Source organism: Perca flavescens, chromosome 21 (genome assembly GCF_004354835.1).
Source record: "Perca flavescens isolate YP-PL-M2 chromosome 21, PFLA_1.0, whole genome shotgun sequence".
In the NCBI taxonomy this organism is placed as follows: domain Eukaryota; kingdom Metazoa; phylum Chordata; class Actinopteri; order Perciformes; family Percidae; genus Perca; species Perca flavescens.
In genome coordinates this window covers 14,696,849-14,720,311 of record NC_041351.1, presented here as the reverse complement: position 1 = coordinate 14,720,311, position 23,463 = coordinate 14,696,849, and the positions used below count along the sequence as shown (strand labels likewise).

The 23,463-nt window shown below is 39.1% G+C and overlaps 1 long non-coding RNA gene across 4 annotated transcripts in view; it reads left to right on the top strand.

Annotated features, from left to right (window-relative positions):
* The window catches only part of LOC114548269 (uncharacterized), a 96,802-nt gene that overhangs the window by 54,045 nt on the left and 19,294 nt on the right, over positions 1–23,463 (top strand). For 2 of the 4 annotated variants that reach the window (XR_003691339.1, XR_003691340.1), the window contains exons 2-3: positions 19,130–19,176; positions 19,260–19,343. This is a non-coding gene — a long non-coding RNA (uncharacterized LOC114548269). Of the gene's footprint in view, positions 1–19,129; positions 19,177–19,259; positions 20,426–23,463 lie in introns of those variants that run through there. The other 2 variants (XR_003691338.1, XR_003691337.1) reach the window with 2 other exon arrangements.

The following is a 23,463-nucleotide window of genomic DNA, read 5'->3' as shown; positions in this document are numbered from 1 at the left end:
AACAACCTAATAATTCCTTCATTTTTCAAAGATGCATGTGTTCCAACAAGCTAAATATGTGCAAAAGAATATCTGATTTGAATAACTTGGTTCTGTAATTCTGGCCAGACGTACACACCTTTGAACTCCATGTCCCTTCGTCGGTGTACTAAAACATTGTTGGCTAACAGAGAATGTTTGTGTCAGCAAACACTGGCTTATGTCTGCAAAGAAATGTCTTGCTGAGTATAAAGGGTCAGTGGCCGAGAGAGAGCGTGGGCCACAGAGAGTAGAGAGGAAGAACGAGAGGCATCGGGATTACATTTTTATGTTAGTCAGTTTTTATATTAGATACAAAATGTAAATGAGTGTAGGTGGACCATGGGTGTGAAGTAGAGCCCTGCGCGGGACTGTTTTCTTATCCCGCTCCTTCCCGCTCCCGGTGGGTTTCTTATTTTTATAAAAAAATTTTAAGATAATTTTTTTTGGGCTTTTTCCGCCTTTAATTTTTGACAGGACAGCTAGGTGAGAAAGGGGACTCCGAATGCAGTCCTCTAGTGTGAAGTGCCATACATTTTGGCAACAACATTATTACCAAAAATGCTTGTATTACACTGATCCTATTCATGCTGTCTACAGGGTTTCTTGTCTTGCTGTAAAATCTCCCAGACCAGAAGCCAGCAGACACAGGGCGCTTTCCATTCTGCTAATTATGCTTCCTCCCTGTGTCACAAGGAGTCAATTTTGCCAAATGGAAGATTTAAAGCTTTAGTGCGTAACTTTTTGATATTAATAAACGTCTGTTACATTCAAGGCATTGCCAAATGAGTTTATACAAAGCTAATTAAGACTATCAGCTTCACACAACTCTTTTTTTCAATTTCTCAGTAAGGCTGTGTTCAGAAGATGGTGTCGTCCGGCAACTTTCCCGCGCAGAAACTCGAGTGAAGATAATTACCTCTTCTGAAGAGTCCGTCATGTTTTTTTTAATTCTCCGTGTTGCGCGCGTAAAGGCTCGTATCATGTGGACGCGCCGACAGTATCGTTGTCATTGCTTAGAATTCCTCATGTGGGGCTCTATAGCTGTAAGATTTAGCCTGATTTTCGTCCTTTCTTACCTTGGCTTCACTTTTTTTTAAGCTGTATGTTTCAAAATATCTTAAACTAATCCATTGACATAAAAGTGCTTAAAAATGTCTGTAAAACGTTTGGATTCAAATCCAATTTATAGAGCAGCAAACATCCCTTTAGTCCAACAAGTCCTTCAAATAAAGCAACACAATACATGGTTAGGTTTAGGCACAAAAAGAAGATGGTGGTTTGACTTGAGAATCAGTACTTTGGCAAAGTTAGGTTCATTTCTGCAGCTGCTCCACAGTAAAAATGTTCCTTCCGTTGGACCAAAACACTGTCTGTTGTTTTAACTACTGCACAATTCCACACATACTGCACCACATTATGAATGTATGAAGAGACGGTGGATGCTAGAGCAAGTATTGATTACTATCAGGATGATAAGGTGTTGAGAAAGTAATCAGTAGTATCAGCAGTACGAGACCTAGGAAAAACTAGGAGCCCATGTGATTGGTGTGTTTGCATCTGTTGACAGTCAAAGTTAACCACATGCTTTCCCTAAACACAGTATCTGAAGTTGATTTTTAACCATCTCAATCTACATAATTCATTCTTCAGGTGCTATGTTGTTTTTTTTTTACCCAGTGTTTTGCCTAAATTGCACTGATTTTACCCAAACACGTTTTGGTGCCAGTGCTGGTTAAACAGTCCAGAAGCTATTTGCAGTTTGCTATTCAAATTCCCTCTCCATATTTCTCAATTGCACACAACAACAGATTCTAAATGAGGCTTAAAGCAAACTAAGCTTCCGCCAAAGGCATCCTTTTGCCTTGCTAATCTCTTGTGCATGTGTGTATGAGTGTGTCTTGTCTGTTAAGTATCAAGTATGAGTATATATTTCAGCTCTTTAATCCAGCATCACACACACACACACACACACACACACACACAATACAGGCTAATTAAAAGTGTGCTCATGTATACACCCAAAGGCTCTTGTGCACCTGCTACAGGAAATGAGAACACACACACACACACACACACACACACGTGATCACATGTGATCACATGGATGTTTGCAGACTCATTTAGAATGTGTTATTTTTTCATGAACTGGCCAAGTACAGTCAGGATCTATAAAAGGCCGGCTCGATGCTTCTTTCGCTCTCTCTTCAATTCAATCAAGTTCAATTTGATTCGATACACTTTACTTGCATTTAAGTCAGTACCAATAATTGCAAAGCATCCAGGTAGGGGATACATTGTATAGGTTGTGTAAGTAGCAGCAGGGGAATACATATTGAGTCACATCTTCTGCTGTTTTTTTTCTTCTCCGCTTGGTTACAGTTTTAGTGCATGCATTATTTGGTGTATTTTTTATACATAAAAAATATGTGGACAGAATTCATAACACAGAAACAAATCTTCGAAATTATAAATGATCCACTTTATATCCAACACACAGTGCTGTTTTTTGTTTGTGTGGAAGTTTGTGTTATCGTTTGAATGTACTTTGAGACAACCAATTTCAAGCACTTTGGTAAAAACAGCTTCATATTGTGGCACCTGTCTCTCTTGCAGGAGTCCATTCGTATATTTTTAGATTTCGAGTATGATCTTTGGCAGAACATATTTTTAGATTTTTGGCATGTTTGAAATTGACTTTAGGAAATGCTTGCTTGTCAGTATTATTGACAAAATTGTTTACTCTCCTGATTTGAGGATATTTTAGAGAGACTGATTTTCTTCCGACACCATCTTTTGGCAGTGACTAACAAAAGCGTCTCTGATTGTTACTAATTTGTACTTTCTGTTGAGTGAGAACGGAAGCTTTTAGAAATGCCACACAGTCAAACAAGGACAGATAAATAAATCTTGCGTTTCGCAAATATGCACCTAAAAAATGCAGACAAAAAATATGAAATACAACTTACTTAAATACCTTACAAACTTATCAGTAGAGGCACTGCTTTGCATTTTAGCTGTTACAGGATCAAAGGGAATTGACTACAGTTAATACAATCTGCGGCAAAAGCAATGATCAGAACTGAATGAAAATGAGAAGCCTGCTACCTTAAGATTTCTACAAAGCTCCTTGCTAATTAAGAAAAGTGCTAGAAAAGATTAAAAGAATAAAAGACCCCTATTATAACATATCAAGTAGAGAAAAGACAAGTTTGAATTGAGAGATATCTTAAGTTAAAGGGATACTTTGCAGATTTTCAACTAGCTTTGTATCATAACAATGTGGGTAGTATGTGTAAATGAACTATGGTAAAAGTCCCTCCATCTTGCCGGCGTCATCCGGCGAGAGAGAGAGAGAGAGAGAGAGAGAGAGAGAGAGAGAGAGAGAGAGAGAGAGAGAGAGAGAGAGAGAGAGAGAGAGAGAGAGAGAGAGAGAGAGAGAGAGAGAGAGAGAGAGAGAGAGAGAATTCTGGCAGTTGTAGTTTTTCTACCTTTTGAGCAAAAGTGCAAAGTAGCAGTACTGTAGTTTTCTTTGGTCAAGTAGCACCAATTCCAAAAGCCTTTGCCTCTCTCTACTGCAAAGACAGCCCAGTTTTATGAGGCCATTTTCCCAACAGTGAACTTTAAAAGTGTTCATTTTGATACCACAAACAGTTAATATAATCTAAAGAGAAACACATGCTGGCAGTAAAAGAAGTCCAATAACCAAAGTGCTGGGTTTCAAACACCTACACTACCCAATTATCCAGAGGAAATAAGGATAGAAAGTACACTTCTACAGGTTTACCACTGCTGGGTAAGGAGGTCGGTGTTCTTTTTAAAAAATAATTTTGTTGTGTTAAGAGAGGTGTAAGAGAGCAGGTGCAAAGAGCTCTATTGCTGCTATTTTTTCTTTCTGACATCCACACTTCCATTTCTCCTCTCCACTACCTCTATCATAGATCATTATACGCCCTGTTGATAATAATTTTGAGTGAAAAATAAGTCCAAGACATAGTTATTTTATACACATGCACACAAACACACACACACAGTCTGTCTCAGGTTAAATAATTAAGAGGACACATTAGTTGGTTCAGATCAATAACTAATCAGAGTATGACCGTGCGCGCGCACACACACACACACACACACACACACACACACACACACACACACACACACACACAGCTGGGACTGCGTTACAGCATGCTGTGTTGGTTGTGGATCTTGATACTTGGACCCCCATGCCGTGATCCAAACAGGGATTTGTGCTCTCTCTCTTTCTCTCTCTCTCTCTTTCTCCCTGTCCTCCACTGCCACTAAACTGCCCACTGTACCTCCTGCCACCCATCCATTACCTAGCTCAAAGGTGCTTTGTAAAGCATTTAGAAATCAATAATTTACCATTACCACAGTCCACATTGAGTGATTTGGATAATTGGATATATAAAAGTGAATGAGACCATCAGCAAGAAGACTGGTAGCTCTTCAAGTGTCTAAGTTGTGCAATTTGGTTTTACTTATCTGCTGTATGGCTTTAAGATATAACACTGTGCTGTTCCTCCCATGTAAACTGAAGGACTAGCCTACCTTTTGTCAGATACTGGAGTTTAATTATTAGAAAAAGTACTTCAGAATTCTGAAGTAGCATTTATAATACTGGACCGGATATTGCATGACGGTAAAGAAATGCATTGTTAAAAGTACAATTTATGTCCCATCTGTCTCTATGTTTTGGACCTCAACTAACACCACTGCTAAGCTAACAAAATACTTGAGGCAACTTAGGTTTAGTTTATGTATAACTTGAACAGAAATTTGAATTCTGAAGTGTTATTTAAAACACTGGACTTATCTCGTAAGCATTACAGTTCAGAAAAATCATTATTAAAGCTGTTTTTACACCGTCTCTCTCTGCAACTGCAGAACTGACACTTGTTGCTCTCATGTCATGTTGACCGCTGCAAAATACATGAATCCATTGGTCACGTCTGCCTCTGGGCAGTTTATTTATTTAATTAATGGTCTATTTTCACTGCAAATTTGTTCTGCCGCTTCTCTGTGTTCATTTATAGTTAACTCCGTTCTAATTAATGCAGAACACAACCACCCTGTGATTGTCACCTAGGGTTCATGCAAGACCGAATGTACTGATTGACAAGGTGAGAAAGATGGATCAGCGACACACTTGTTTTCTGTTTCTAATTTACTGGAAAAACAAAGGCAAGTTGCACACACAAGCGCACACACTTGACATGCACTGATAAGGCTGAAGAAGAACAAAATACAAATCTACTTTCTAACCCTGTCTCCTAGGTATCACACACGAGTTTAGTTTCAAACTAACATCACATAAGCTGCATAAGCTCCTAACTGATTAAAAAGAGCACGGATCCCATTTGTTATGCTTCATAAATGCTGAACTGACGATGGCAGGCTATACTGCACATTCATGATTTTCTATACACATTATGTTGCAGAGGTGGAAATATTAGCAACGACTGATAGTAAACATTGCTGTGATTTTATTAAGCGTTACAACTTCAGTTTGATAAATAAAATGTGTCAATTTTTTCTTCTGGTACATCACCTGCTAGAGATCCCAGGGTCTAATCCCATAGGACTAAATTTAGCAGCAAAGTGGTCACATGGCTTATCACATATTACTTGCTTGCTTGTTTGTTTACACCAGTGGCGACACAGTTGGCATCCAGTGTGTGTTTGTGATTGATTAAGAGGGAAAGCGAGAACCACAGAGGAGGGTTCATGGGTCTGTCTGTCTATATTAAAAGTTTCCATCCGAAAGGGGCTGTTTTTAATTGTGTCTGGAGGGTGTGTTTGTTTTGTTTTCGCTGACCTCCCTGAGTGCATGCAGATGGTGCCTTGAACAGCTGGGACCAGTTTGGCTGCGTTTGTTTATCTTGATTCTGTTTCAGTTGGTCTATGTACCAGGATTATTTACAGTAGATAGATGCACAGAGCCCTGACGCCTTCAGCATCCAATACCCTTGGGATGAATTGGAACGCCGTCTGAGAGCCGCGCCGTATTGCCCGACATCAGTGGCTGACCCCATTGGTGCGCTTGGGGCTGAATGGGAGCAAAACCTTGCAGCCGGGTTCCAGCAGCATATTAATAACCTTGGTGTTTAAAGAAGATGTTTATCGACTACTGGTGTAGTGTTTGAGTGTGTGGTTGTCCAAATTCTTTGGCTATGTAGTATACTATCATGATAGATAGATAGATAGATAGATAGATAGATAGATAGATAGATAGATAGATTTCTCAATTTCTCTGCCTCTTTCTCACTCTCTATGTGACTGTGAAAGTGTGCGTGTGGATGTGTAGGTGACTGTGTGTAGCGGTGTGTGTGCCTGAGTCTGTGGTTAATAATTGAAAAATGTCCTCAGGGTTTGCTAAAGCAATGTGAGTTACCGTGTCCCCCGAAGGACAGTACATTAATGTAAAATAGCATTCAGAGAGACACGATTAACATAGAAAATATGGGAAAATATGAATGTACAAGATTAGACTGCTTTTTTTTCATACTTTATCAAACAGCACTCACCTGGATCAGTTCTTCCTGTGTCTTTAGCCTTGTCTTCATCTACATTTGAGTTTTTCCTTTTCTTTTATGAAAATCTACATGAAATACTATATTTATGCCTAAACAATGGTCATGTTTCCCTCCTATGAGATCTCTTTCTAGGACTCCTAAAGCTGTTGTCCTAAAGTCAACATATTGTACTGTAGGGAGTATTAATGTACTTTAGTAATTAAGCAAGAACTGAATATTAGCTGACAAGTACCTCACTGATTGGGAAGTCGTGGCAACTGTCTTCCTGCATCATCAGCTCCACATAGGGAAATTAAATTCCAGTGACTGACAGAAAGTGACTGATGGTGTCTCTTTGCCTCCTACAGTAAGTAACCACATTGCAAAGGCTATTTTTAAACGGAGTCCGATGCAGTCAGTCCACATAAAAACACAACGAGGGCTCCATTCACTTCCAGCTAACTTCACGGAGAACAATAAGGGCAGAACAGCATTGCCGATCTGTTTTAACTGAATTTTCTCTGTCTAGCTCAGCTAAAAACACGTTACCGGCAATGTGATCTTCACCTGTTCAACTGTTTTTAACAGATAGTGACCGTCCTGCTATTTTTACAGACACGTGAACTCACCACAGACAGTTGCCCTCCGCTTGGAGTCACGGCGGTGCGCTGCAGATAATGAACAGGGGAAACAGCGGAATGGATTTTTGGCGTTATTTCTGAAAGAACGGGAAACACTGATATATGAAACTGCCAATTATATTAATTGACTTGTTTAACCCCTGGGTGCACCAGCACATAATTTAGGATCACGCACATTTTTTCTGGCTCGAGGTCAGATGAGGACATCTCCGCCACAGCTGTTGAGTCAGGATTAGGCATCTTACAGGAGAAAGGGGAGACAGGTGGTGGAGTGGTTACCTCCACCATTGATGTCAGGTCTGGGCTGGGCCTTTCAGGTCCAGGGACAGGTGTAACAGGCACCACAGTATTTTTATTGATGAAAACCAATCAATAGATCTAGTTTGTATAACTTAGTTCTTTCCGCCACCCGCATGCAGCAAAAAAGAATAAGAGGGCCGATAAGAGGCAGAGTAGGAGCAGGTCTTTGCAGAATGTGGGTGAAAAAAAAAAAAATTATGCTACATACATATGCACACAGAGACAGACCCACTACATATGAGGCGCAACGGTGCAACCAGTGAAAATGGTTAGTCACACTTGACAGATATATGGTTGCATCTGCAACTACAAAAAGTTGGTGTATTCTTTCTTTATACTCCTCCTCACCACTGGGTCATGTGTGCAGGTTATGTATCAGTGGTCTACACACACCCACAGCTGTGACAGGGAGGATGGGTCCTTGATAGCAGCATTCACAACTTGAAACATTCTGACAACAGTGGGTCTCGTGGCTGATATGTCAAACGAATGCTCAGGGGAATTTACGACAACACCAAATGTTTTGCCTGAAGCAAACTGTCAGGGAAAAAAATGAAATATGTCATGCTTAAAAATTTGTTCAATAACAAATCAAATTGCTGTCACTAGCAAACAAGTCAGGAAGTAATGAACTGGGTGTATGTATAACCTAACATTCATTTGTTCCACAACAAACAAATTCTCAAAAATCTGTCTGTTTTCTGAGAGTGTGTAACTAGATCAACTGGAATAACCAGGGTATATCCTATACATGTATTGTATTACGGTGGGCAACTCCGATTTTTGCCATAATCCAATGGATAATTGGAATCTTCTTTTTTCACACATTTGCATGAGAGGAAGCCTCCACAGTGTTTTATATCTTAAGCTGTCTGTATTTTATATTATTTAATTTTACTGTTGACTCTTAAACACCCCCAGCGTCTTTCGCCGAGTCCGAAGGATAAATTCCATATTTGTGCAGATTTATTACTACACAATCACGATGTTGTCGGTCTGATATAGCTTTTGGCCTTTGTCACGCATCATCCACATTCCTATTTGTCCAGTTTCTGTGTAGATTGATAAAGCAAAAATGTAAAATAAATAAATAAACCCTGATACAAACGAAAGGATCTCCTTCCTTTCTATTTGCAAGAAATGGGAAGAGAGTAAGTCCGAGACAGAGGGCCAGAAAGAGGAACAAGGAATTAATGTCTCTTGTCTCTTCTTCTAAATTCCACCTATGCTTAGGAGAAGACTGGGGCTTGAAGGGAAAGGTTTCCTCCTCTGATATGAATTAATCACACTTACTGTAAGATCCTGTGAAAATTCCCTTTAATTACCATCCAGTCTGGGTATTGGTAAGGCCTTGCATCCCTGCAATGTGTCGTAAAATCTCCCCTTATTAGAAGTAAGGAGCAATGAAATAAAATAAGCACCTTCTAGTTGTAACACGTATCACAAACTGAAGTCAGTGAGACACTTAAATCGACTCAGTTACAGTAGCTTGGAAAATAGCGACATGGAGCACTGAATGTGATGAATTTACTGTTATCAGATGACAAATGAGACAAGAATTACCTAGCTACTGCACCCTGCGGCCCCTCGGCCTTACTCCCCGCCGCTGGTAGACTGCTTTGCCGTGTGGAGAGCCGGTAGCAGCCTCGGAGACAGACCTGCAGTTAGCGGCTGTAGCGTCTCAAATTCAGGCAGTGCATATCCCAGTGCTGGTGGTCACAGTGGGCTGAGGGTAGGGCTGCACAATATGTATGTGTGTATATATATATATATATATATATTTTTTTTTTTTTTTTTTTTTTATCGTCATCGCAACATCAACCGGCGCAATATACACATCGCTGCAGGCTGCAACATATCGCTATAGACACAAAACAGACTTTTTGTTTTAGGTGAAAGAAAATATCAGTAGAAAACTGCACATTAAAATGTAATGGTCATTCTTTTTTAGTGCTGCCTTTTATATTCAATTCAATGTTCAATTTGTTCAATGAAAGAATGTTAGAAATGATTTCCTTTTATTTGTTTTAAATTCAACAAGTAATGTGTTATATTTTAGCAGAATACTGAAAGCAGCAGAAATGCAGAACTGAAAACACTTTAATGTCTGTTTATTTATCGTAAGTAACATCGTTATCGCGATATTCTACAACGTTATTGCATATTTTCCTCATATCGTGCAGCCCTAGCTGAGAGCCAGCTGCAGTGCTCGGTTTAACTTGTGTAAAGACCGCAACAGAAAGTTTGCTGATCCGGTGGGAAGTCGGGATTCTCATTTCCAAATGCACATGTGCGAAGGCTCATAGAAAAACATCACTTTCCTCTATTGTTGTACAGGTTTCTGCACTTTTCTCCACACTGAGGCATGATGCAGTAAAATGCAAAATATCTTAAGATAGTAAAATAGCTTTAGCCACAAAATATAATACTTAGATTGCAGTTTTGCATGTAGGCTGTACTATGCATAATTGCTTTGAAAAATGGTTGAATTATGTCTTTAACTGGAAAATGATGTGCCCCACTTTGGTTCAGTGTATGGATATATTCATGCGCGTGAGTGTGTGCGTGTAACTACAGTACACTATGCGCATGCTAATGCGTAAATGTGCTTGTGTGCCTGTTTGTGTGACTTGAGTGTATGAATTATTTACTAGTAATATCTCATAAGAATCATATTATACAGACTGCACAAGACAAAGCCCTCCTGAACCCCATCACTGACTATAATCATTGCCCTCAGCCAAAAAGAGGGAGAGAGGAAGTCGGAGAGAAGGAATTAAAAGTGTCGAAAGAGAGTAAAAAAGGTGGAAAGAAATTACTTCTCCTCACTTTGTCTGTCTCTTTATTTGCCTGTCTGCTTTCCCATATCTTCAACTCCTTTTTGTATCACTAGCAATCTTAATGTGATTGTTTGAGTTAAATAATTGATTCAAACTTTCTATCTATTAGAACCAAAGTGGATGGTTGCCAGTTTGATGCGCCACATTGGAAATCTGCTTTGTAATTTATCTATCCTACTCAGGGTTTCTACGGGGTCTTAAAAGTCTTACATTTGTTGAAATATTTTGTCTAGGTCTTAAATTAATTTTAAACGGGTCTTAATTTTCCTATGTCCATGTAACACTACCTCTAATGCTCATTGAAATGCTCTCTTAAGAACGTTTTTTTTTTTTTTTTTTTTTCGCAGTAGCGCCGAGATCGAAAAGTGGCTGATGGTCAGCCACTGTGGTACATAGCGATCCACTGGCGCCACTGGCCGCTCACTACACCGACCTGTGCCGGTTGTGTTCCACCGGCACACCGTTTAACAGCATGTGAACGTGGTAACGTTAGGCAACGGTCAGTGACAAACTGTTAAGTAATTTAATATATCCTTACAGATGTTCGCAAAGTATAAGAGCTGACATGAGCTAACATGGCTATTGTTAGCCTCACTACCGTAGTGGCTTATTCCTACAGACAGTGCTTATGCCACGCCCACGAACCGTTTACATTACTCATTAAAAGTGGCCTTATGGTGAATAATTAATAACATTATGTATGCCTGGTTAATGTTTCGCAATGTGGAGTTTTGTATGAAGGAATGTGTGATCACGTTCTACTATTTAACATACCAAAGGCGTCATAGAGATACAAATAAATGCATAATTATGCAATCTATACTGGTCAGTAGCGGAGCCGCAATCGGGAGAGTCTGGACTTTTCCCGGTGGGCCGGTAGTTTTTCGAGGCCTCGAGGGCCGGTCTATAATAGTTATACATTACAAGTTCATAGCAACACCATCCGGCGGCCTGGTGTGCGGCCGCTGCCCACACCGGTCACACTGTGCTGCCTCCACTTAACCCATACAGCGGGCCGCAGCAGCCTCTTATTTCAGTACAAACACAGGCTAATTAGAAAGCACTAACAAAGTGCAGCTCACAAACATGTCTAGGATTTTCAGAAATATAGGCGGATGAGTGAGCAGCCCCTCCCCAAATGGCATAGCCCTGGTCGGCCTATGACGTAAAGACATCGAACACCTCTTTTTTTCCTCGTCACGTTTGGGTGTCTATCGTTAACGTTAACGGACAGTGTGTGAGTCTAATGATGGATAGCCAAAAAGAAAAGGGAAAGGTTGTGCTGAGAAGGTCAGACTCAAAAGGAAAATAATTATGGAGGAGGAGGCAGCAAAATGCTCCAAAATAACGGACATGTTCCAGGCATCAACAAGTAAAGATACTACAGGTAAAATAATTAATCTTAATCTATTTAAAATAATTTTGCAAGGGTTCTATGACATTAGTATATTATTTTTATATATGTGGCTAAGCTGCTAGCTTAGCCACATATATAGGTAAAACCATAGACTGTTAAGTCTATGACAGAAACCAAACTCCTTTTGCAACCGCACATGTCGCCCCCTGCTGGAATTCAGATAGAATGCAGGTTTAAGGCACTTCCGTATTTGCAGCACTTTGCCGAACCGGATGCGCTGTCCACTAATAATATACAGTCTATGGGTAAAACACCTTATTAAAACACAATGTACTAGGTAGCTAAAAATGATGCCACATGTCTACTTCGAAAGTTTGTTTAGAGTACTGAAACTGCCGTTTCAGTACTCTATTCAAAATAAAAAGACGTATTATGTTTTGGTCGAATCCGTAGCTGTGTGTAGCCTACTGTCTTGAGCAACCAAGGCTAGAAGTACACATTGGGTTATGAAAACATTACACCTAATCAGTTTAAAACTCAGACCCTCCACTCGCCTTGTCTGGAACCTGTAAGGTAGGTCAGTGGCTTTCCTTTTCTCAATTTGGCCGGCTGTGGCATAAGTTAGCTTGGTAGTCAGTTCCAATGCGCTGCTCTCTGGTGCTCTAAAATTGACATCAGAGGCAACGGAAGCATTGCTGCATGTAACGCTAGTTAACATTACACTTGCTGAACGTTAGCCAATTACTGAACGTTAGCCAATTACTGCTTAAATACAGTTAAATACTGAAAGCTAAACGTTGTAACGTTAAAGTGTTGTTGGAGAAATAACACATAACTTAATGGTATGTTCATTTACAGTTGGTAAGTTAGTGGTGCATTCAATGTTATTGTAAAATACCCTTTTGTCATCTAGTGGTTAGAGGTGCGCGATATAATAATATCCAAATTGTTGTCTGGACGATATGCAAAATTGGGATATCGAATATTTCATAATTTGTACAATCCGACCCCCCAAACATGAAAAGAGCTGAAGGAAGTTAAAGAGAAAACAAATAACGCACACTATAACCTTATAAACAATTATATGTAGCGATTTTAATACTGTAGGGGTTTGTTTGACTGTATTTTTTGTACAAAATCACGATCGTCCCACACGAGAGTAAGCTGCTACTAGTTCTTACCTGTGTGTTATGACGTTCACTCATGTCAACAAGATGGCAGCGCGCAATTGTGCAGTGGCTCTCCTGTCGGTGCATATTTATACAAGTACGTACAGCCACACTGAACTAATCAATACAGGACCACGATACAACACAGCCGTTACGAGAGCCTTCCATGCGGCTCATAACATCCTGGAGGACATAGCCTGATCGAGCCCTCTAGGTTGTTGTCGGCGCTAGCACGCCGAGCTAGCTAGCTACCGGCAGAATGAGAAAATAACTCCGGCACGACCAGAGGCGGAGGACTGCATTTTTGTGCACAATGAATGGCGTACCAACTGCAGGATCGTTGCCCAGTACGGCTCACCTGACCTGGAGCCCTATTGGTAATATACTGACAATTGTATTTACTATGAAAACAGCACACTGCCGTCTACATAGCCCCCGATGCTAACGATCGCACAAGTTTGGTTCACTGCTAACCATAGTGAACAAACTGCAGCGCGATCACCTTGATACGGGATACAGGGGACTTTAACAAGGCTTCCTTAAAGTCTGTTCCCCTCCAGCTTTCTCCCTGCATGTAGATTGTGTTACTAGAGGGAAGAACACACTAGACCATGTTTACTTTAACAGCAAAAAAGCCCACAGAAATTCACCTCTCCCTCACCTGGGCCAGTCAGATCACATCCAACTCCTGATCCCAGCATAAATCCCGGTCAGAAGGACTATACAGCCCAGTAGAAGGACTATCAGAACCTAGTCTGACCCGGCCCTGTCTCAGCTCCAGGACTGCTTCCAATAAGGACATGGTTGTGTGCAATATGTTACAGAATAGAGCCCTTTGTTTATTGTTATGATTTCATCTTGCTTGTACATTTTCCCAAGAGAACCACCAAAATAGCCTCTGAACAGGGCTTCTTTTAACTTCTAGAAGGATTTCAAAAATATCGTCTGAATATCGATATCGAGATATTGAAAAAAAATATTGAGATATTAATTTTTGTCAATATCTCCCACCCCTACTAGTGGTTCTTCTTTTTGTTGTATAACTGCAGTTGACTAGTAAAATAAGTTTTGTTATAAGTAATTCTTATTACATTCTTAATAAAAAAATGTTTTGACCATATGGCCTTAGCAATACACAAGCAGTGCTGTGAAAGTATTGATTCAGGCACTGTTAAGGCACCAAAACCATTATTAAAGTTTAATTGTTTTAGGACCGGTATAAAAAAAAAAAAAAAATGATACCCATCCATACTCTGGGTCCTCCACAGGGTGACTAGACACCAGTCCTATAATGCAAATGAGGAAATCAGAGAATTGTTTCAGATGTTTCCCGACTCTGACATTTGCCGCTTTTTTGTTTTTAATGTCGTGATGTAGGTCTTAAATTTCATTCATAATGGGCTTAAAAAGGTCTTAAAAAGTCTTAAATTTGTGTTGGTAAAACCTGCAGAAACCATTCCTACTATCTGTCTTCATCTTCCATGACATCTGACAATCTCTCTGACGGATGAATAATGAGTGTTTCACAGGTCACAACATTGCTTATCATGCCTAGATGATGACAAACTGGCCTCACACTAACAACTGATCTGCCTGACTGCCCCCCCTCCCTCCAGCAATCAATCAATTAGGGTAATTTCAATTGATCAGATCTGCGTTTCGGTCCACATAGCCGATAATGACACTAGGCTGGGTGTGAACTGCTACTCTTTTTCCATCGGAGGAGAAGTTTTGAAGCAGTGTGTTGGTTCTTTTGAAATCTTTTGTTCTCCTTATTGCTATTTTCATCCGCTCTTTCTCTCCCCATCTCTCCCAGCTCCCATCTTTCAGATGAATGAGTTTAAGAGGTCCAGGGGTCGAATCATCACCCACTGTCCCTCGGTGAAACAAACCAGCCCCACACCAATGATTGATATCTTGTATATGGCCACTCCTTCACTCCAGCCATCAATCAAGCATCATGTCTGTTTCCATCAATCAGATAAACAGTGATCCACTGCTTTAGGATGGAGGCAACTAGAAGTGATGATGGGATTTAGGTGGTTTATTGCAACAGTATGCCTGTCAATCTTTCCAAACTAGCACAGGACATAATGTACGCAGTTAACTGTACGATGATAACTGCAGCAGATTTACCACCAAAGCAATTGGTCTTTGAAGTAAACATGATTTTGTTGCTAATCAAGGGCTAATCATGAGTTGGCTAGAAACTCAAACTCCTGCTGACTTTTTAATGTTTCAAGTTGACTCCTTTTTTAAAGTGAGACACTTGCAAATGATGCAAATAAGCCCTTGAAGAATACATACTTAAATGCTAAAAGACTGAGGCTAAAGCTACATGTCCCTGTTGAAAAGTCACGTGTTGATCCATTTAGAAGACATGGAAGTAAAGGTGCAGCATTTCCCCTTGAGTTGCCAGGTAGAGTTACTTCATCTTTGCTACAAATTAAAAAACAATTACACTCCTTTTGGCACAACCATGTTTGGATGTCTCCAATAGAAAAACAAACCGACAAGAAGGACAAAAAAAGGTTATCTTTTACAGGTAAATAATACCATCCATGACTGTCCCCCACATAATGGATGTTCCAGACTGTGATGGGTCTTTAACCCTGCAATGTGATGTAGTTAGGTAATAATATTCTCAGTACTGTATGTGTATAACCTGTACTGTATAATGTAACATAAGCTCCATTGTTTTGTTTTTTTTGTTGCACAAAATGAACATATAACTTTCCCCTGAGTACATTTCAGAATCTCTGTTACTTAACAATCTACATATTAAAAAATTAACCAGGAGTACTTTTATTATTACACCAAACTATCTTAATCACTTGTATAACAGCTATGGGGGGAAAGCGCACAGCACAATTACACTGAGCAGGCTTTTGCTTCATTGCAAAATTCAGGGAGAAGCGCTGATGTAAGATTATCTTTCTTATCTTCCTTATCTTCTAAATCTGTTTAAGTCTGCTAATTGGGTTTTAATTTCTTCAAGTCACAATTCTTATGGGAATTATCCCCAACTAACCCATTTAACTCAAGTTTAGAGCCTCAGAAAGGAAATCTTGTATTATTTTAAAAGCTTATGTGGCGTGATCTGATTTTAAACTCAATTGTAAACACAATCAGTGAGTACTTAGGCAAAATGTGTCCTTTTCTCATCTACTTCAGAACAAGAATGGAGAACAAGACAGTTGAGCAGTTCAAAACCCAACAAATGGGCAAAACAAAAGGACATTTTCAGTTTGACTGGATTTATCTATTAAAAACTTTTAAAAACAATGTTATAAAGTAAATCATTGTTTTATAAATTGTAAAGCCACAGTCTGTGTGAGCATGGTTCATTTTGTTCCTTAAAAATAACTACCAGATATTAGCAAAAAACGCTAAATACAACCTGTTCTTCTCCAGTAAACAGACACTCTTGTCAATATGTAACCATCATCCATCACTGGCAACAAGGCAGCATTGTTTTTGCTACTAGAAATTGCTTCCTTTTTCCTTTTTTAAAGAAAAAGCTTTGATAACTACGAGCAGGTTTCCAGAGTAAGTAGTGTACAAATTGTTGCTGTCAGCAGGAACCACATGATTTCCTTTTGGCTTAAGCTTTTACTTAAAAAACATTTTGTTCAAAAGCAATACCACAGAGTGTGCACTCCACATTTATCTATCTGTATCTGCCTGTCTCTCTCTGCCTGCCACTCTTTTCTGTGTGTATGTCATGCAGTTCAGCTCAGGTTTGAGCAGGGGGATTAGAACCTTCAACCATTTCTTCTTCTTTAATAGGATTTGACAGAGAGGGGCCAGTTTTACTTTGTGTGTGTGTGTGTGTGTGTGTGTGTGTGTGTGTGTGTGTGTGTGTATTATGCTCATCATAGAGTCAGTGGTGCCGTAGTAACTCCCCAGTAACAGTCACATATGATGTCAACTCTGAGGTCATCAATATCCTAATCCCTGTAGTGTGTGTGTGTGTGTGTGTGTGTGTGTGTGTGTGTAGGGGGAACAGAGGGTCTGAGACATCTCAGAAGCAATCCTCAAACCTTATCCTCTAAGAGCATCAAGTAGCAAAGACCAGACATGGTGCGTGTGTGTGTGTGTGTGTGTGTGTGTGTGTGTGTGTGTGTGTGTGTGTGTGTGTGTGTGTGTGTGTGTGTGTGTGGCCGTCGTTGGAAGTATTCAGATCCTTTACTTAAGTAAAGTATCACAACCTTACTTGAGAACTATTATAACTTCATTGTTCATTTACTCATTGCACAGTAGAATGTTCCCGGTCACTGTTTTACTAATTATATATGATGTTTTTGGATTAATAATGCTGCTGCATTAATGTGTACTGTATGTTGCATTTTATTGCTGTAGTTGTTTGAGGTTGTGGTAGTAATGTTAACTACTTTATATACTGTTGGCTAGTTTAATCAGCAGCAATGCATCACATTCTATACAATTATCATATGCTTTTAGCGTCGCTGTCATGTGAGAACCACGGATCTCTAAAAAGACAGCTTTTCTTGGTGTCAGAAAAACAGCCCTGTTTTCAGCTTTTTGGAGATGTATTTTCCAGCTGATCCAAGACGGCTTCAAAACAGTTTATTTAGATTAAGAAATAGGAGGATTTTGTTAAACCATATATGAACACTTTATCCTTCAGTTTATCAGAAAATGTCAATTCAAAATCACCAAATTTGGAGATACATGGTTTTCACTGGACAGGAAGGGTATAAAAAAAAACTGTACTTTGTAACTAGTTACTAGAAGTGACTATATGTAACTTTTAAATGTTTCTGAAACTGTGTAATTCCATCTGATGATCATAAATGACCTCTTCACAGCAAACAAGACTAACAGTGAAAAGAATGCAAAAATAATTTACGGCAGGTGGACGCCGCTGCAGAGCACACATTCTGACAGGTCACAGATCTCGGCTGAACACCGGAAAAGCCTGTGTTAGTGAGTGTGCAGGTAAAAGGTAGCAGGAGATTTCTTTATATAGGCCTAATTGTATTTTAATTAGATTTTAGAAGTTATCTGCTGTAGTTATGGCTGATAGGGGTCCGTCTCAGAAAAGAAGGAAATTAAACGAAGAGCAACTAAAAGCTAAAAGGGAAAGTGAAAGACAACTGGCACAATCCGAGTCACACTCGGTCGGACAGATGGAGACCATTACAGGATTGTAAATGATTCAAAAACGTCCCTGAATTGGCCCTCAGGTATATAATATGTCTATTTCATTCATAAAATAACTTTAGATTGCGCAATGTGGTTGTACGTCAGAACATTAACATCAACACATTATTTGAACATGAAAATTTCGACATTATAACATCGTAGATATGACCGAAAATATGGAAAAGCATTATATGTCACCTTTAAGCTGGCATACAAATAAGTGTGTCTTGTGTATGTCTTGTTTGAGATACCTTCATTTTCTTTAACTATGACTGGAGTTTGTTTGTGCTGAATGTCCGTGTTTAACACTTTGGTACTGGTGACACTGTCCAAGGTGATGAATCCCTCTGCCTGGGGATATTTGAGGAAATAGTGGTTCCGATTGCCATTTTTAAGCTGTAATCATCATTATGGTGGTGATTATAGTTATCCATAATACAAGTCTTTGTTTTATGCTCATTAAAAATCTCTAATAGTCAACTTTTAATGGACACGCTTTGAATAGCTTTGATTGATTTAAAAAAAAAAATAGAAAAGTACAACCTTTGATTGCTGGCAGTTAGGCTACTATTTAAAGACTTAAAGCACTGATCTGCTTGCTTTTGACGAGACATTTATGTTCACATTATGCATTAACAAGATTCCATTAAGAGCATGTATGGTGGGGGCTTTATATCAGGGTGTGAAGGAAGGGTTATTGGCAGACACTAAACAAACGGCAACAACAATGTTGGAAAGCTTTTAAAAGAAACTGATAGAGCTTGTTGTCGCTGTTGCTACTTCTTTTTTCTTTACATCAATAATATAGCAATCACCTCAGATGTTGCCAATAGGCATTATTGTGTTGTGCAAAGTTGGAAGTCATCAAGAAAGAGCTTACGGTAAAAGCCAGGTCCATGTACACACAAAGTAGAGTTTCTTCCACAGTCCATTAATGCTGGACATTGATGTTTTGATGGTCATGGTCCTGCTGAAATGTTAATTGCTTATGAAATATTTTTTGGTGTTAGATACAGTCTTCTAATTGAAATAATGCACAGTGAGCTGGTTTATGCAGCACAAGGCAGAATGAATCACGTGTTCTCATCCACCTCCACAGAGACTTGAGAGCTCAGGGTCAGTTACAGAGCAGCACCACTGGACCTGGTAGGATGACTTTCTTGCTTGAGGTCAAATAGCTTGAACACAGGACTAATGTGTTAAAAGAAAGTCTATCTTGTCACCCCAAGCAGGAAAAGAGACAGATGCAAGCTGGGATTCCTGCATATGAAGAATTTGCTGTGGTTCCACATAATCTGGGTGCATTGACCAAGGTAAAACCATTCATTGAGAAGCTTATACTGTCCTCTCACTTTCATTTCCATAGTCCAAAAAGGATGAACTGACACATACAGTAGTCCCACAGCCTGTCTCTGTTGACTGGTGACCTGTCTGAGCCTTGCTACAGCACATCATTATCCAGGCCACCTGCTAGTCTGGCAACAGATGGGAGAGGCTTACCTTGTGCGCCCCCCGACTGACAGCTCAAGTCATGCAAGCAGACGTTTGTCATTGACAACCACAACAAACTCTGCATGACACTTGTATGTTCAAACACTTCCCATATGTGGCTCTCTAATGTGCAAGTGTTAGTTCAGAGTCAGTGAGAGAGAAGTTATACTGAGAAATGAATGAAATGCAAAGGAGGTTCTGGACAGATTGTAGATCTACAGAGTCTTGAGTTCAGCTAGGGTCACTACAACTGTGTTTACAAAAGCTAAACCATTTCTGAAGGTTAAATCTGTATGTTTTCATGTATTGTCACAGAAGACAGGTAACTGTGTTGTTGTTTAAAGAAGGACAGAGCCTTTAGCGTTATTTCTGTGGCTACTGTTCAGCGAACATGGCTAGCATAAAGCCTTCCATATGATGTACAAAATATGGCCTATATACAAACTACAGTATGGCTTAGTAAGAGGGCCTCAACTTCTCTTGAGTAATCTCATGCAATGTTATTTTTAGCCATACTAGCAGCATGGCTCAAGGGATGACAAAGGCAATGTCCTTGCATGCACATTAGCATGCTGACCTTAGCATTTAGCTGAAACCACTGCTCTGCCTAAGTACAGCTTACAGCGGCACATTTCAAAAATGTAGATTGTGTAGTGGTTTAACATTATAAAAGTAAAAGGTTGATCCAAAATTCTCTTTTTTTCCTGTAAATATTGGACACACGCTTTAAAAGTGCAATGAAAACAATCTGTTAAGCATAGCCTATGTTTTAAAGATACTTCTCTTTACCACTACAAAGTACAATATGCCATTTATTTGTTGGCCAACTGTCACTTTAATTGTGTTATTAAACTTAATGATTTGCAGTGTACAGAAACACCAGTGCAACATTGTGTATTAGTGTTTTGTCATGTCAGAAAAAAACTACTAAAATTGTATCACTTAAGAATAAAATGTGACATAATGCTGCACAGTTCTTTACGTCATATCTATTAACCGCTGAATTGTATCATAAATCTCACATCAACAAACGTCTTGAGATTAAAACTTTAAAACGAAAACTTTAAAACAAAAGGATGTGAGAATTCTCGGATGGATAACATCTAATGTTTGTGCAGTAAATACCAAGATAGCGTAATTTAATTTTTATACCAGATGAATTGAGGCTAATTATCACTCATAATCTGCTCTCATCTTAGAGTGAAACACTTACTCAACATGATCTGACAAAAATTACTTCTTCTTTTCTGCAACTGTGAAAATGTCCGGTGTTTTTGTTAATACAGAAAAGATGCAGAATCAGGTACTGTTTTCACCTGAGATATGGTCCTCTGGCTATCTGGGTGCATATACAGTAGACAAGACAACGGTAGAAAATACCCTGCTTAGGAATTTAAGCCTAAGATTTAAGGTGTGTAGCTGAGTGTGTGTGTGTGTGTTTGTGTGTGTTTGTGTTTATGTGCGTACACTCTCTTCTCTTCAGGCCCTGATCAAGCCATAATGTGCTGCCTGGACTCTGGGTTGTTAGATATTTTTGCTCTTTGCAACTCTTTATTACTCTCCTCCTGCCATTGCCAAGTTTTTTAAGTATTTCTTATTACTTCCCGAAGTCTCCATAGGCTCACATACACACATCTTTCACTGTAGCCGTCTTCCTCCCTCTCACAAACACACTAACTCTTTCTAACTGTGTCTCTTTCACTTGTGTAAACAAACACACTCACACCAACTCATCCAATTTAAACCAAGAGGAAAGCATAATTTTTGATTTGCTAAACATCATTCCCTTCCCTCTTGCCTTGGGGAGAACTGTTTTTGCCTCCTGCTCCATATTGATGCTTGATAAATGTGTCGTATACAACACAGCATGCATTCAGTCTGAGCGTATGTATGTATCAGCATCTCAGGGGTAATTAGTAATGGATAAAAGTTTTTTTTTTTGTAAATATTTCATAATTCTATCATTGATGTTTTGTTGTTGTTGATGTGTCCTCATAGCAGGGCAGAGATGGCTCCAAAGAATTTTAATTTTTTTTTTCTAGCAAGGACACATCTCTGTTTTCCTTTGTCTCTGTCTGTGACGTTCTTCCTCAAAAACTGTCTCGCTTTGTGTCTTTTTTATTACACACTCCGTAGAGCCCAGTGATATTGGTAGTCAGCACTTTTTTAATGAACATTGTGAAACATATGGACCCAGCTCTATCTATGTAATTACATAGATAAAATGTATTTAGGCGGCCCACCCAAATCTGTCTGACCCCATTCAAAAACATTTGTTTTTTGTCCCTCAAACCTCTGCAAGGAATGCAGTGTAGATTTATTATAATTCTGCTAAAATGGTTCATACACCTAATTGACTGTTTGACCTTGCCCCCCGCAAACAACAATTGTCCAGTCATAGCTTACTAACGAGCCACGGCAGGCCTGTCGAACATTGGTTTTCTCTGTTATCTGTAGTAACGCCACATTCACATGTTCACCGGTGCAAAACAGTTTAAAAAAATCACATTTTGTACAGCTGCATGTAAACGAGAATATAAGTGAAATATTCACTTCCATTAGCCATGTAAAGAGCTTAGTTGGAATATTGTCTTTTTCGGAATAAGGAAAAAAAAACATATATACATACATGAATGTAAACATAGTCATTGTTTCTTCTAAGACAGAGGAGCATTTCATTACCTATACATTATTTTGTGGGTCAGAGGTTATGTTAAAAAAGCCCTGTTCACGATAACCCAGCCACTGTGTAGTACCTGTGTAGTTTACACCCCAGCAACCCAACTGATATCCGAAATAGCACTACATTTGCAAAACACAACCCACAACACAAGCCATTTTCTAAAATATAATTATTAAAGCATAAATCTAAAGTATGTACTCTACGTTAAGCAGCCATAACAGGTTTATGTTAGAATGAAATAACGTTTCCAACCAATGCATTAAGCTAACCATTGTACTTGCATAAGCTGTCCAATATGTTCAGTTTTCCACTTTGACACCTCTCCTAATAACCTCAGCTGTTGATTTGTTTGTCTGATGTATTCTAGTTGAAATTCAAAGTCTGATATCTTATCCATGGGCTGATTATATGATTACTGAATCTTACGAGCTCATTAATTGCTCTGAGATATTTTAATGAAGGTTCTAATTGAAAAGTATCCAGCACTGATAGAGAGAGGAGACCCTGGAGAAATTTAGCGTTGAGTAGACATGAATAGAGACAATTCAGACAGCAAAAATATTTCATTATTTTTTTCATATCAATTAATTAGTTTTCAATGATAGCGTTTGGTGAACAAACTTGGCCCGAAATGGAAATCACCAGATATTTTTTCATAGGGAGAATTTGAGGCAATGTTTCTCCTGCTGTTGTTCTGTGTGTCTCAAACCAACCCCAGATCAGGCCTAATTATCATGTGTGTGAAAAAGTATTACCGGTTACTTTTACCAAAATTCTAAACTTATAAAACCCCAATAAATTTTCCTCCTTTCCTTTTTACTGTCTTTTCTGTTTTTATTTGATGTGTCAGTACTTTGGCGTCTTTCATTTCTACAATGACTTTGCTGAATGTCAAAGGAAAATATTGGCTTGAGAATTTCTTAAATTAACTCATCCATTCATTCATGGTTTTTTCTTTTCTCCTTATCTGCCTCCTCTCTTTGTTTTTCTGCTCCTCACATTCACACTTTCCTTTCATCCCGCTCCCTGTCCTTCCTTCCTTCATAACACTACTTGAACTATCCATCCATAATCAAGATTATCATCGCAGCTACCATGCCGGTAATGACCTCAACAACGATGAATGGTAAATCAATAAGCACTGACCTTGCAGCATAGTTGGACTGGGCCTCTCTCACTCATAGAACAATAACTTAATTATAGAGGGAGACAACCAAAGTAATGGAGGTGTTATTTTATGAAATTATACTCATAAAAAC